Here is a 14774-nt window from a genome sequence, read left to right on the forward strand (position 1 = left end):
TAAGCCATTAAATCCTAGAGTAATTTAGGTTGGAAGAGACTTCTGGAGGTCATCTAATCCAATGCCCTTCTCAAAGGAGGTCCAACTAGATCGGGTTGCTTAGTGCTTTGATTCTACAGGAGCTCAGACTAGCTGTCAGAAAGTAGTGATGGAGAATTCAGTGTATAGGAAAAGCACTTGGTGAGCTCAAATACCTTAATATAGATTCCAGTGGGCCTTTGTTATAATTTGAACATAAATGAGAAGGAATTCTGGAAAAAGCTTGTACTTGGGTGTGTGTTAGCAGAGTGCATAAAACTCAGAACTGTCATTGTATGTCTCCTGAAGAGAGGGATCCATTTCTGCTAAGCATTGATGTCCTGATTTAAAGTCAGTGCAACACCATGCAATCAAAATATGAAGTCTTACTCATCTTGCATCAAACTCTGTCTAAACATCCACCTCCAGCCTCTCAGTAGAAGGTTAAGAGCCAAAAACTGACATTTAGCACATTTCAGACAAAGACATGGGTATTTCTGTAGCTGTGCAAAATGGTGTGAGCACTGTTACCAAAGCTAGAGCTAAGCTAAGTTTAGGCACAGAATCTCTTCATCCATCAGCAAACATACTGGAAATGGTTTTAGGTGTGTACCTACATCTAGCCTCCATGAAAAACATGAGGAATGTGTTAACACCAAGTAGCAGGAAATAGCAATATTCATGTACCAGTGAAAAACAGATTTGGGCAAACTGCTTTGCATGTCTTGATGTGCTTTCCCTATTCTAATTGTTCATCTGCTTGGAGGAGCATTCAGAAGCTGTGCTGAGACCACCTCTGTGTGCTCTGGACAGAGGAACAGCAAGCTGATGGCACTGATGGCTTGCTCTGAGCAAAGCAATAATCCAAACCCCAAATTGCAGCAGGACAAGCCAGCAATCTCTAACCACTTACTGCCCATCTGGGACTTTGTAAGGAGCAAAGAGTTGTCTGCCAGCTCTTATGTGGCTCTGTAGCAGGAGAGGAGATGAAGGTTGATGACAAGTGTAAGTATTTGAGCAGTCATAGGGCTCCAAGAGGGAGATTTTTCAGTGGAGCCTTTGAAAAAAGACAAACTAAATGAAAATAAAACAGTGAGATGAAGACCCTGCATCTCAGAATCATTTCAGTGCCACTTCCATCATTTTGAGATATTCAAGATCAGGCTGGATGAAGCTTTGAGTAGCTTGATCTGGTTGATGTCCCTGCTTATGGCAGTGGGGTTGGACTGGTTGACCTCTGGAGGGCCCTTTCAGCCCAGATATTCTATGATTCCATGATCTTAGCTTCTGCTGTTCTGCCTCAGTTTTTTTACTGCAGAAAACTCTCGTGCTCCCAGGATCAAAAAGCATTGGCCTGGCCTTCCACATCTGCATCATGCTTCTAGCCATCTGTAGAGAGATTTTAGTCAAGATTAGAAGTACAGCTTATTCCATTATCCTGTAACAAAACCAGGAGACTCAGACGACTGAAAACAGCTCTTCTGTTGCCATTTCTCCATTAAGCAATTGCTGCAGTTTATCCCCAAGTCAGATGCATTTTAACAATGAGCAAAATCCCCTCCACGCTCCTTAGTTCACAAGAGTGACAGTCAATGAGTCACTCTTCACAAAACATAACATGAACCTCAGATAAGGTAATAAAAGTGAGGGTTTTTTACAGTGACTTAAGTGGGAGTGGCTTTAAAATTGCTTGCAAAATCTGTTTTTACCCAGGTTTTTGCCACTTACTCTCAAAGCACAGTGCAGATCTTGCCTTGAGGCAGCAGTTTCCACAGGGAGGAGACCAGCAGGGCTGTGGGAAGTGCAGTGTTAGGTGGTTCACTGAAAAGAGAAGCAAGGGAGGTAGATGTCTGCCTTGGAGCTGGTGATCTGAGCACCAAACATCTGCTGGCTGCACAGGAGTAGTTAGAAAGAGCAGGTCACAGGAAATGTTCTTGCTCCAGTGAGTCCAAGTGGCTCAGCCCTGCGTGTGGAATTAGCATAACACTTGCTATAAATAGATTTATCTGGGCCAGGGTAAATCTCAGCCATTCTGAGCAGAATGAGGAGTCACCTCTAGATGAAGTGGATCCTTGCTGCCTTTGAGCACAGTGAAGTGCTTCAGCCCAAAGCCCAGTCCTGGGGCTGAGGGGAGGGAGCTGGAGCAGGTCCTGTCACAAAGCCAGGGAGACTTGCCAGGCAGTTCCCATCCCATTACCTGCCTGCAGACTGGCTCCATCACACCGAGGGTGCAGAGCTGAAACAAACTCTTTGCAAAGCAAAACTGGAGCAACCACCTTTCCCTGTGTCATCCAGGCTCCCAGGAAGAGTGCAGACAAGCAAACTGGGTTCCTTGGAGGCCAGTGGCAGCCGTGCTCTGTGGCCAGGCAGGTCACACTGGCCTTGCAGGGTTGCTTCAGGGTTCTCCATGCTGTAGGTTTCAAGAGCCAAGCAAAGCTAGCACCTCACAGGCCAAGCCCTGCTCCAGCACGTTGGAGGAAAGGCTGAGAGCCCAGGGGAAGCCTGAGAGGGGATCTGATCAGTGCTGATCTAAAGGGTGGGGGGCAAGAGGCTGGGGCCAGGCTCTTGCAAGTGGTGCCCAGTGACAGGACAAGGGGCAACGGGCACCAACTGGAACCCAGGAGGTTCCAACTAACCAGGAGGAGAAAATTCTTTGGTGTGAGGGTGCCTGACCCCAGAGCCACCCTTCCCTCCTGCTGCCTCCACTGGGTGCAGCTGAGAGCTCTTCCCAGGGTGACACCCAGGGAGGTTTAACTCTCTTCTGCTAAAAGATTTATTATTATTTAATTACAGAAGAGGCAATGGGGTGGGTTGGAAGGAAATGAATATAGATCTGAGTGTATATATGTATTCCCTTGGAAGAGGGGAAGACTTTTAGTTGCCCTGACCCTTGATCTCTCTCAGTTCTTTGGAGCAGGACCTCTCCCCTGGTGGAGGTGTGGGTTAGTACTGGCCTTAGGGCTGGTTTTACTGGCTCATCATTCCACAGCCCTCAGCCCATCCTACTGTTTGGCCTTTTGCAAGTTCTCTCTGGATGTTATGCTTTTCTTCTGATTTACAGTTTCCTGTGGGCTTGGAGGAATGTGAGGCAGGAGCTGCATTCTGCTCTGTCACTCTGCAGCAGAAGGGGAAACAGATTAGGAACAACAGGTCTTGGTTTTGCAGGCTGGTAGCAGGGCTCCAGGAAGGGTCAGAGCTGCCCTGTGGTGACAGCCCAGGGGCTGGCTGCCTTGCTGAAGGTGCAGTGAGCCTCAGACTTGGCAGAAATCACTGCAGCCATCGTTCCCATTTAGCAATAACATAGACAAGGGTGCTGTCAAAGACAAAGAGCAGCCATCTATTTCTGAGTCCAGATGATTTTTTTTTATTTTATATCACCTGAATGTACAGCAACTGTTCACAAGTAGAGCAAAAGCCATGGGTAGGGCTTGGAAAGCAAGCAGAGTGAACCTTCTGCTGCAGATCTGAGAAGAAACCAGTCACTGCACAAGGAGAGCCTTAAAAGTGTGGAGGTAAAGAACACAGAAACCAGGATCCTGTGTGCAGTTCCTGCATATCCTCCAGGAAGATGTGGTGGGTTTGTAGAGCTGTTGGATCATCCCTGTGTCTGGGATGGAGGCAGAGTCCTGTTAGAGCATTAGCCTGTGAGATGGGCAGGATACAAACTGCCAGATCAAAGCCTCTTGGGTTCTGGGCTGAGTGGAAGGAGTATTAGGTAGAATTTGGAATCCAGGAGAATTTGGTGCCTCTTGGGTCGCTCGGGGTGCCACTGTCACTGGTTCTGAGGAGGTTCTGTCTGTTGTTTTCCGAGCCAGGCTTGTGTGATCTCAGGGATGGAGAATCCAGGGCCGTGGCTTGGCCTTGACTCAGCCTCACATCAAAACCAGGCACTCCTCCCTGCACGACCTCCCTCTCCTTGGCCTGATTCCTTCCAGGACATCTCACCCAGGGCTCTGCATCCGTGTCCCCCTGTTGCAGTGAGAGGGTGTTGGCTGCGTGGAGGACGCTGACAAGGTTTCTGCTGTTTCATACCTCCACCTGCCAGAGCTGTTGGGCTCCCTGCCTGTTGGGCAAGTGTGAGGAATACTTGAAAACAGGGGTCTTCAGAGACTTCTCCATGAGCTGTCCTTGGGTCAGGGTCTCTAAACACAACCTGCCTGCTGCTAGAGGCCACAGGCTCTTCCCTTGCCACACTCAGAGGCATGGCAGGTGGCTGTGTCTGGTGGAACAGCAGCCTTGGGCTGTGGATCACTGACAGAGGCAGCATTGCTCTGCCCACTGCCTCTCCACTCCCTGAGCTCTCTGATGGGAGGATGAGTGACTGCACAGAGCAGCTTAGGGTGCTGGGAACTCGCTGCCTGGGGGTGATTAGTGCCAACATTTTGGCTCCAGTTGCTGCTACATGGGCAGAGATAAGAGCTGGGTGGTCAGCAAGGACTTGCCAGCACGTAGTTAAATGCTGCCTCATTTCCAAAGAGGGCAATGCAGTGCTATCATCTGGCTTTATGGAGGGGTTGAGAATTCCTCCCACCTTTGGCTTTTCTCTTTTTCTCTTGTATTCTTACTTAAAGTCCACAATCCAGACGTGCTAGGGCCATGGCAGGCAGGGAATGGGCTTCTCAGCACCCTGAACCATTTCAGCACACTCTGTGCATGCTTATGGTTGGGTCCATTCTGGACCAGCTGCAGGCTGGAGAGCATCTGGCTTTCTTTCCAACTTCAAGTCTTGTTGCAAGACTCCAGCTTGCTTTGGATGATTACCTTCCTTTTTTTTTTTTAATGGAGGGTTTGAGTTATATTTATCTGAGAGACAGTGGAAGTAGTGGATAGGGATCAGGTGGAACTATTCTTGGTTTGGGTGTTGACCCTTGGTTTTGACTTCCTTGGGTCCCCTTACTTCTCCCACACTTCTCTTCTCATGCTCTTCACCTGCCTTCTCTGCTTAACCTCACTGGAGGTGTGCCAGCCTCTCTCTGTGACAGTGTATGAGAAATATGTAGGGGTTTCAGTATGCTTGGGGAATGCAAATAATGCCCCTGATAGCATCCTTTTCTGGCCTCCTTTTTTTGTGGGTGTGGCTCCTGCATGTATTTAGCAAGTATTAAGTAGTAGACAAAACGAGTACAGAAAAACATAGCCCATGGCTTGAGTAGTCATGTAAGGATATTAATAACCATGCACACAAAGGAAATGATTAAGGAGTAGGCAGTGTCCCTAATTCCCCATTCATGGGAGGAAGGGTGTGAAATCTTTCTTATGCTTGCCAGCTCTTATTACAGCCCTCAGCCAGTAGCCCCATCTGTGTGACAGGTTTGTCTGCAGCCTGGAGCCAGTTCCCAGGGCAGGGCTGGGCTCTCCTTGCAGCTCTGTGAGGAGCCAGGAGTGCAGGTTTGCAGGAAGTCCTGTAGGGTTTTTTTTCCAGTTTTTATTTCAGAAGCAGTGCTCAGAGAAACCCCTGTGAGAGGACATTCCAAAGGGATTTTTAGTTTGAGAACTGTCATTCCTTTTGCAGCTGGCTTCAGATCTTATTGTGAACCTTAGAAGTCAAAGCTCTGTTTCAAAGTGGTGGTAGCAGAACACATTGATCCATCTTTTCCTTCCAAAATGGAATATTCCCAACCTCAACACCTTCCCATGAAACGTGTGGCTGATAAATCAGCACTGACTGATAAATCAGCACTTCCCAATGCCAAGGGATGCTTTCAGAAAGCTTTTTTTCCCTCTATAAAATCCCCAGGCCTCTCTACATTTAATGTAACACTTCCCAAATTCTTTGCCATGCAGGGCTGCAGTGCACAGAGGTGGCTCTTGGCCCTAACCATTGCATAAGCAAAGCCTTTGATGTGTGATCACTCCTACTCAGCCCTGAGCAGGAGAACCTGTTTCACAGGGGAAGGGAGGTTGGTTAAAACACCTCAGTTATATCCAGTGCTTTTCAGAAGTCTCTTCAGCCTTTCCTGTCAGATCAGTGCATCTCTGCATTACCCAGACCTTATAAATAAGCATTAACAGAGCTCTTCCTACAGCTCTTCCTTAGGTAGGGAATTCATCTTATTTTAGAGCTGATGATCTGAGGCTGGAGTTTTCATGGAAACACATGGGTGGCTGGTGAAAACAGCAAAAATCCTGTAAATCCCAATTTTGAGTAGACACAGGCTGAAGTATACAAAATATATCACAATGACAGAGGTAATTTTAGCTAGTTCTGCTGGATTTTGCACTCCAGCCACTATGCAGCTAAAAGCATTGAATAACTGTCCTCACACAGAGGTCAGTGTGTTTAAAGAGTTTGAAAAGTTTAAGTTAAACCAAATTAAACAGCATTGGACCAAAGGAAAGCATTGAAAATTGCCTTTGTGTGTCAGTGGAGTTCCACTTCTCCAGTGGTCATTAAATACAGGGTCAGATTTTGATTGTGTTTACACTGGTGGAAGTTTGCTGAATTTATTGGGCTGCTCTAAATGGAGGAGATTTAGACTAATGGAGGTGGAAGTGAACGTCCTAAAAGAAAGCCAGAACATTCACAAAAACAAGTCTCATTCAGTCTAAAGTTTGCTTTGTGGTTTCCTTGTGAATCAGAGAAGAAAAAGAGAGTGGGAGGAGGGGAGAGCAAAGACTGTTCAGAACCCAATCCAAACCCAACCCCCTTCTGTCCCCCCAGCCAATATCTCTCATGTAAGACATTTGTTTCTTCTGGCAATAGGAGGAAACCTTTCCAGACATTGTCCTCGGAGAACTGCTCAGTGTTTGCAGTTAAAAGGGCAGTGCACATGTAAATATGTGTACACTAAAAAAGAGAAAGAAGGAAGAATAAGTGTGACTGGAACACAAAGGGCAGGTGGGTTTGTATTTCTGGCCCCAAGAGTTCACGCTGCATCACGTGCAGGGTCTGATTTCCTGGAGCACTTCCTATCTGCAGGGCTTTAACTGCCTCAGGCACCAGACCCCCCAGTTAATTCCTGCAGGGATTTCTCTGTTGATGGAGGACACGATGAGGGCTCCTTTCTTAAAGCATCAGGGCTGCACATCTCTCCCTGAATCCCAAAAATCATTGGTGAAGAAGAGCTATTGTTTCCTTATCTGTATTTATGAACAGTGACAACATTTCTTCCCACTCTGCTATGAGAGGCCAAGCTAATTTCTTAATCCCCATCCTAAATCTTCAGCCTCAACAGGGAGGATGGAGCTTCTGGCACTGAAATGATTTGCCCTGCAAAGGGTGCTGCCTGCAAACTGTTCTTGGGTGCCAGCTTGGAACGTGTCCAGGATTGTGCCAGCCAGTCTCCAGGTAGAGCACCTTGGACTTGGGGAGAGCTGTGGCTGATCCAGTTGTCCTGAGCCTGCAGAGCAGGGCTGAGATGATGCAGCCTGAACGTGTTCCCCAGCAGATTGATGTTAAAAGCCAAGTGGGGGCCAGTGAGAACACATTGCCCATGGAGCTGGTGATGTGACACATCTTGAGAGCTTCAGGTCAAGGCTAGGAGCTCCTCTGGAAAATAAACTTTCAGCCAGCATGTTTTTTTTTCAATGCCTTGTGTGGTCTTAGGAGTGAAAGAGCTTTATTGGCCTTTAAATCCAGCCAGCTATAATGTATTAAGCAAAGGCCCATTAGTGCTGTGGAAAGATGGGGAGGGCTGAGGCACAATCTGTTTCAGCAGATACAAAAGGAAGCTCATCAAGGAACACAAAGGCACCCAAGAATGACATGCTGCCCATTACCCTGGGACCTGTGGCACGGCTTGTTTTAAACTGTGCTGTGTGTAAACCGTTCAATAGGATTATTTTGGAGGCCACACTAATTAAGGGATTATCCAGTGAAAGTGGTGAGATGCTCTCTCTGCCTTAGATAATGGGACACTGCTCCTTCTGTGCCTGGGATGGAGATTCAAGGGCTGTGCCTCTGACAGGGATTTGCTTTCAGATTGATGATTTTAACTGGAAGCCTATATGCCAGGCAGCTTTCTTCAGATTTCCCTGTTTTACTGCTATCAGAGCACTTCTCCCCTTCCAGGAGGGTTTGAGCAGCGTGGCCAAAGGCACTGGGACCTCCACAAGGTGGATTTTCCAAATGACTGGGTGTGAGGAGCAGGAAACACTCTCTAGAGGCTGCTCACAAGTGTCACGGCGAGGAGCAGCGAGTGCTGAGTGCCTGTTGCAAACTGGACTCCTCTGGGGGGAATTTTTGGGGAGAATTCTGGGGTTTCCCTGCAGGTCTGGGCCCCATCATTCCAACAGAACAGCTCAAGTGTGAGCTCCATGTGATCAGGAGCTGGGAGTGTTGCCCCTGCCAGCAGAGCCGTGCTGGGGAGCGAGAGCCCGGCTGGGAAGAGGCCCCCGGGGCTGGGCTTTGGCACGGGGTGGGCAAATCTCACCAGCCAAGGGGAACACAGCGCCAGTGTCGGGGCCCACAATGGGGTTCCTGTGGCTGCCCACAAGGGAGGGCATTGTCCACAGCCCCGGGCATGCCCACGCTCCACGTGCGGGGCCGGTCGCTGCCGACGAGTTCCAAATTCACCAGCCAGGCTGAGGATGAGCAGCAGTCAGTGTGAGGTGGTCCCGTGCCCAGAGAATAGCCCCTGTGTGTGTGTTCTGGAGTTGGGCTGGCATTTGTCACTGCCACCACAGCAAAGGGACACCTGCCCCTGGCAGCCTGGGACGTTGCTCTGTGCCTCGGTGTGGTGCTTGCTCACCACAGTCCCTCTGTCCCTCTCCTTTGGCACCTCAGAGGCCATCGAGGCACCAGGAGGGTTCAGAGCCAGGCCAGGTGCATGGCTGGTGCTGATGCTTCTGGAGCACCAAGAGGCACAGGCAGCCAAGGGCTGGGCTGCTGAAGCCTGGTGCCAAAGCTCTCTCCAGCTGCACAGAGGCAGCCCCAGGGCTGAGGCCGGATTCCCAGCGGGTGTAAATCACTGGTGCTTCCACCATCTCTCTCCAAACCAAAACTCAGCCCCTCAGAGGCAGCAAAAGCACTTTCCTCCTGCTTTCTTGTGCTTCCCTTTGCTAATCCCCTCTTGCCTCTTCACAGCATTTTCCTGGCCCCCCTCCCTGACTTGCAGCATCTGCTGTTATTGCCAACGTGTCTTTTGCCCTTATTGTCCCCTGGCTCCCATCGATCTCTCTGAAGTGCCTTTGTGTTCCAGCCCTGGGTTCCAGACAAGCAGGCTCCCACCTCCTGCCAGACCCTGTCTGCGTGGGGTTATCCATGTGTGTGGGAGAACGAAGATTTAGGAGTAAAAGGAAGGTTTTTTTTCTGCAGCAATAACCATAATAGACTAAACAAAATCTTGCACACATCTGCAGTCCAGCCATCCCTGGTCTGAGGCAGAAGGCCTGTGCAGCACAGCAGAGTCCACCCAACATCTGCCAGTGGGGCTTTTTTTCTCCAAAACAACAACTCTGTGGAATTCTAGTGAGCCCTGGGCCCCAAGTCTACCTGCCACTCCGTGTCATCACCAGCAAGGTGCAAGGCTGTACTGTTTTGCATAACCAAGATTTGTTTTTTTTTAGCCCAAACCCTGTTTAATCCCTGCTGATGTCAAAGGATTTTCCTTCATGTTCTTACGCTGTGAAGTTGATGCGGATCAGTGACAGGGTTTGCAGCCTTCATTTTCCAGGGTCTAATTCATCAGGTAAACATTTCATATGTGATTTAAGGCCTCTGTTTAATAGGTAGACATTTAATAGCCAGTTCTGCAATTCATCACCCACCTGCTCTCACTATAAATGCCAGTTCTGCCTATGTCCTGCCCCCCTGCCTTAGTATTAAGGATGATATTTGTGGCAGGAGTAGGGGTGTGTGTCTCAGTGCCTCATGCTAGAAGATCCAGCTTGTCTGCTTTTACTTGCTGGCCAAATTCACCTCTCATGCCATAGCAGTCATTTTATTACATTGCTGAGGATTAGGAGTTGATCATTTTATTAAAGTTGCAGCTTCTGGTAATGAGTGATCACATGGGGCCCGGGGAAATCAAAGACTTGATGGTTCAGAGAAAAGCCACAGGCAAATAAAAAGGATTTGATACTTCTGGTGTTGAGGTATGTCATGTGTTTGGAAGTATGTCTTCTGGAGTCACAGAGCAATGCAGTTCCATGGCTAAGGACATGTCTGGTGTCCTTGCATTAGGCAGTACCAGAATGGAAGGGACACAATGGTCATGCAGGCCTCCAAAATATCTCCTACTCGATTTTGTGCCTGACTTGATGGTTTGTTTGCATAAAAAGCACACTGAACATATTTTTATTTAGATAAAATTAGCAACCTGCAGTTTGACCTGCTGTGGCCTGGGGGAACAGCTCTTTTCCTCCCTTTGTCTTGGCTGGCCTGGCTGCTCAGCTCTGATGGGGACACTTTGTGGCTGGCAGTTTGGTGGGAGGGGGGTTGATCAGCGATCACGCCTCCCGTGCACTGCACCAGATTGCTCTTGAATGAAAAAATGATGACAATGCTGGGTGCTTCACATCCAGAGCTTAGCAAGAGGCTCTCCATGTTCTCCACCTCCCATCCCTGGGACAGCCAGGCACCCAGGGGCTTAAGTGTAGCAGCGTGTGACATTAACTCCCTCGTTTATTCCTTGCCCTACGTATCTCTGGATCTGGTTCATCCTACAAGCTCCACCAGCACAACTGGTTTTACAAAGACATTTCTTCACTCTGATTCCCCTTCCCACTCAGCAAGCTGGGTAAAGCATGTGCTCAGCACTGGGCATGTGTGTGGACTCCTGTTGAATTTGATGGGAGTGGGAGACAGGCTTAAAATCCAGTACTTGCTTGAGGGCTTTGCACCTAGCAAACATCCTGCTTCCACTCAAGCAGCAGAGACCTCGCTTTGGGGATGGAAAATGAAGAGAATAATCTTTGGCCAGGTCCTGCTAACACTTTGAAACACTGAGTGGCAGTAGGAAAGGAACAGCTCTGAAACTAAAAGTTATATATTCTCTACTTGTGTGAGTGCTGACTCCAAAGCTAGAGAGCAAAAGCATCACATGTGCCAGTTTCCAGCATAATGACTCAAAATCTAGGTCAGTGTTTGCACTGTGTTGAGCGTTTCTGCTTGGGAAGGCTATTGACTTGTCAGCACTAGGGGTGTGTTAATAAATCTCTGGCAATATTAACAGTAATCTGTTCACAGTATCTTTGATCTGAAGTTCTTTGAGCGTGGTGCAGTTGTCATTAAGTGGAGCTCCCAGCACAGCTCTGCGAAAGCTGCTGGTTTCACAGGGGGGGAAGCTGAGGCAGGGAGCTCCTAGGAGTTATTTCTGATGACACGGCTGAGTAATGACTCAGCCAGAGGTAAGGAGACAGCCCAGGAGCACTGGCTCCCAGGCTAGACAGCTCTCTCCCCAGCCTAGTTAGACCCACCCTTGGAATATGGCTCCAGCTGCAGCAAGACTCTACCCAGCCCTGAGCCCAGCAGTGATATACATACCAAAGAGCCAGATAAACATTTACTTTTCCTTTGTGTGAGAGTGCTGCAGCCAGCAGGGACTGCAGGAACTTCCTCCCCCCCTGCACTCGAGCAGAAGGGAGGGAGGTTGCAGTGAGGGAGAAAAGGGGGTAAATAACAAGGGGACAAGCTGCATTTCCCAAGATTCTGGAGGAGGGAAGTGAACCTGCTCAGAAGCTCGACAGGGATGGGTGAGAGCAGGTAGCAGCAGGCTCACTGGCTGATGGAGTGGGCTGATCTTCCCTAATGTCTCCTTTTTCCTGATCCAGACCACCATGGGTGAAAACAGAACCCCTCACAAGGATAAGAAAGATGGGATTTCATCCTCCTGGTGCTAAATGCAGGGGTTTGCCATTGGTGCATAGAAAGAGAAATGGAGCTTGCACTTTGAGAACTTGCTGCCCTGAAGAGAATTTAAACATTACTGAATTCATTGGTCTTCTGAGTTTTATTCTAGTGTGTCCTGATCTTGCTGGTGATGAAAGAACAATAGACTCTAAGGCCCAAGGGTGTCAACATCAGCTGAACCAGTTCTTCTCTGGAAGGCAGGAGGGACCACTGGGAGAGAAGTGAGGACAGTGCTGTTCATGTGCCGTGACTAATTTGTGCACATCAGACCCAAGCCTAGGAACCCAGCTCCTTCCAGTGAACTTAAACCCAGGCAACAACTGGGTAGTAAAACGTCAGATCTGACTTTGTGCAGTTGTATGTTTTCAATTACTCAGGCTGCTCCTTTTATTTTGTGCTCCCCTCACCTTGTGGAGAGGGGAAAAGGCTGAAGGGAGGCATGAGCAAGGGCTCAGGATTGGCATGCACAGGGTTAGTGGAAATGTGAAGGGGAAGTCTGCTTTGTTAAGAAATTATGATGTCTATTATTCTATTATTTATTTAGGCAACAGAGCTTGAAAGAAGTGGTGGCTGCTGGTGTTTAAATGGACAGGGTGACAGGGCTGGGCCCAGCCCACGTGTGGGTGGCTGGGTCGAAGGGCTGGTTGGGAGAGGTGACAGAGAAGGAGGGAAGGAGAAGCAGATGGCACCAGCACTTGCTACCCCACCATCAGTCCAGGAGCCACAACTTAATCCCAAAGGAGCTCCCTCCAGCTCTGGGCATCCCACCACTGTGTGTGCAGCTGGGGGAGGGCACTGGTGCTTGTCTGCTCACGTGGTGGGCATGGATTAGTGCTGGGGATGAGGCACACGTAGCTGGTGGAGCAGCTGGATTTAGTGGGCTGGGGCTGGAAAGGTTTCCTGTAGATGGAGTCTCTCCATCTGTTCTTCCTGGCTCCTGGTTGGTTTCACTTCCTACCATCCCTCTTCCAAGTTTAGGTTGATTTCCAGCAGGAGCCTGGTTTAAGTCTGAGTCCAGTCCAGGGACCAGGACTGAGGGAACTTTGTGCTTGTTTGCTTTTTAAATTTCAGCAATTTGAGTCCTCTTTTTTTTGTGCCTCAGTGTTCCCACTGTAACTGTACAATGTGTGTGAAGCATGTGAGTGTATGGAGCTCCATTTGTGTTTGCAGAGAGCTCCTGGGTTCAGGAGTGGCTGGCATTAGTGGAGGGAGTTTTTGCTCTCTTCCAGCATAGCTCCTCAGTCCCTTCTCCAGTCCCTCTGGGAGGCAATCCTGTAGGATTGTGCTTGTTGAGCCTCCCAGAACCAGCAGTGATGCAGGTCTCCAGTGTTTTATCAGGTGAGGTGTGTCTCCAGTGGCAGTTTACTGACCTGGCTGCTCTTCTGCCTTGTCTGTGAGAACTACAAACCTGCTGTAGCCTTGAGAAAACATCTCACCTAGGCTCTCTTCTCTCTCCAGTCCACACTCCAGCTGAGGTGGGATGCTGAACTGGTGGTTAATGACACTAGCCAGATTTGTTGCTCCTTCCATCTCCAGCACTAGGCTGTATGCTCTGCTCTCCTTTTCCTCAGAACCCTTGGGCCATCTCACAGCCAGTCCTGTGCCATTTCCATGAGGAAATGCAAATCCAGCTCTCATTTTGACCAGGAAGCCATAGCAATGGCAGGATCTGGTTGTCATGGATATTGTCACCATGGAGCTGTTGCCATGGAGCTGTCTGCTCACCAGAGATGAAAAGTATACTTATTCTTTTGAAGAAAGGAGAACAGTGACTATGGGAGGGCACAGAAGCTTTCAGATAGGTATTTAGGGAGGTTAATAACTACTTTGTTTTAGATTTTTGCTGACTGCTGTTTATGTCACGTTCCTTATTTTTCTCTTTTTTTATCTTCCAGTAACAGCCAATAAAAGTGGGATGAATGTACTTTCTATAGGGTCACCCACAGCTGTATTTCACTGTGCAGTGAAAGCAGCACCTTCCTCTCTTGCAAAAAAAAATCAATCCATAGAGTCTCCACTAGTAATTGATGTTTGGCTTTTACCTCGTCTCTGTTTAAGCCTGCAGAGATTTGGTAGCTTGCAAAGGACAAGGCTATGGGGGTGGAACTTAAAATCCCATCTTCCCCTGCAAGCCTCTTTTCCTTGAAGGAACACACTCACCTTATTTTAATTTCTAGAGAAAGCCTGTGCTCCTTTGGAAGGTAGTTTGGCAGCTGTTAGTGACCTTGTCGGGCTGCTGAGGGTTCTGGAAGCAGGGGATGAATGAGAAATGACTTGTCTCTGTGCCAAACAGCCTTGTGTAGTTCAGGGCAGAGCTAATCTCACCAGGCAAATGCTGGTTTCACTCCATTTCAAAGAGAACACAGTCAGATTTAATAAGTAATAATAATAAGTCTGCTTTGCACTCCTACAGCTCCAGACTCTCTGAACGTTTTGCCATTGCTCTTTATTAAATCCCCAAAAAAATCCTGTGAGAGAGGGAAAGGTTCATTTTTCTCTGTCTTTTAAGAGCAATGGTGGGGTACAGAGGCTGTGGGAAGTGGCCTCCCGTGGATGCTGTGGCCATCAGGTACAGAATCCAAGAATTCCTGTGTCCTGTCCTGAGCTGTGGAAAGCCTGTGTCTCATTCTGCCCCACAGCACTGAACTGAGGAGACCCTGAGCATCACTGTCATGACATGTAGAGCCTGATTTGGAACTATATTAAGCAGAGATCTGAATGCCCTGGGTGGCTACATGACATTGGCTTTGATCTGGCTGTACCAGTGGCTCCCTTCCAAACACATCAAGCTCATGAGGCAGTTCTCTTCTTGGCCACAGAAGATGTTTCCATGGAGGAGTTGTCACTGCAAGGCCTGGGTGAGCTGCTTTCCTGGATCTGACAGTGATTTCTCTTGCTGCTAGCAAAGTGGGGTCCACACACCCTCTTCCTGGTGCAAGGTGGGTTTCTAGGGATTTCTCAGCCT

This window comes from Merops nubicus, unplaced genomic scaffold (assembly GCF_000691845.1).
Source record: "Merops nubicus isolate BGI_N331 unplaced genomic scaffold, ASM69184v1 scaffold6041, whole genome shotgun sequence".
In the NCBI taxonomy this organism is placed as follows: Eukaryota; Metazoa; Chordata; class Aves; order Coraciiformes; family Meropidae; genus Merops; species Merops nubicus.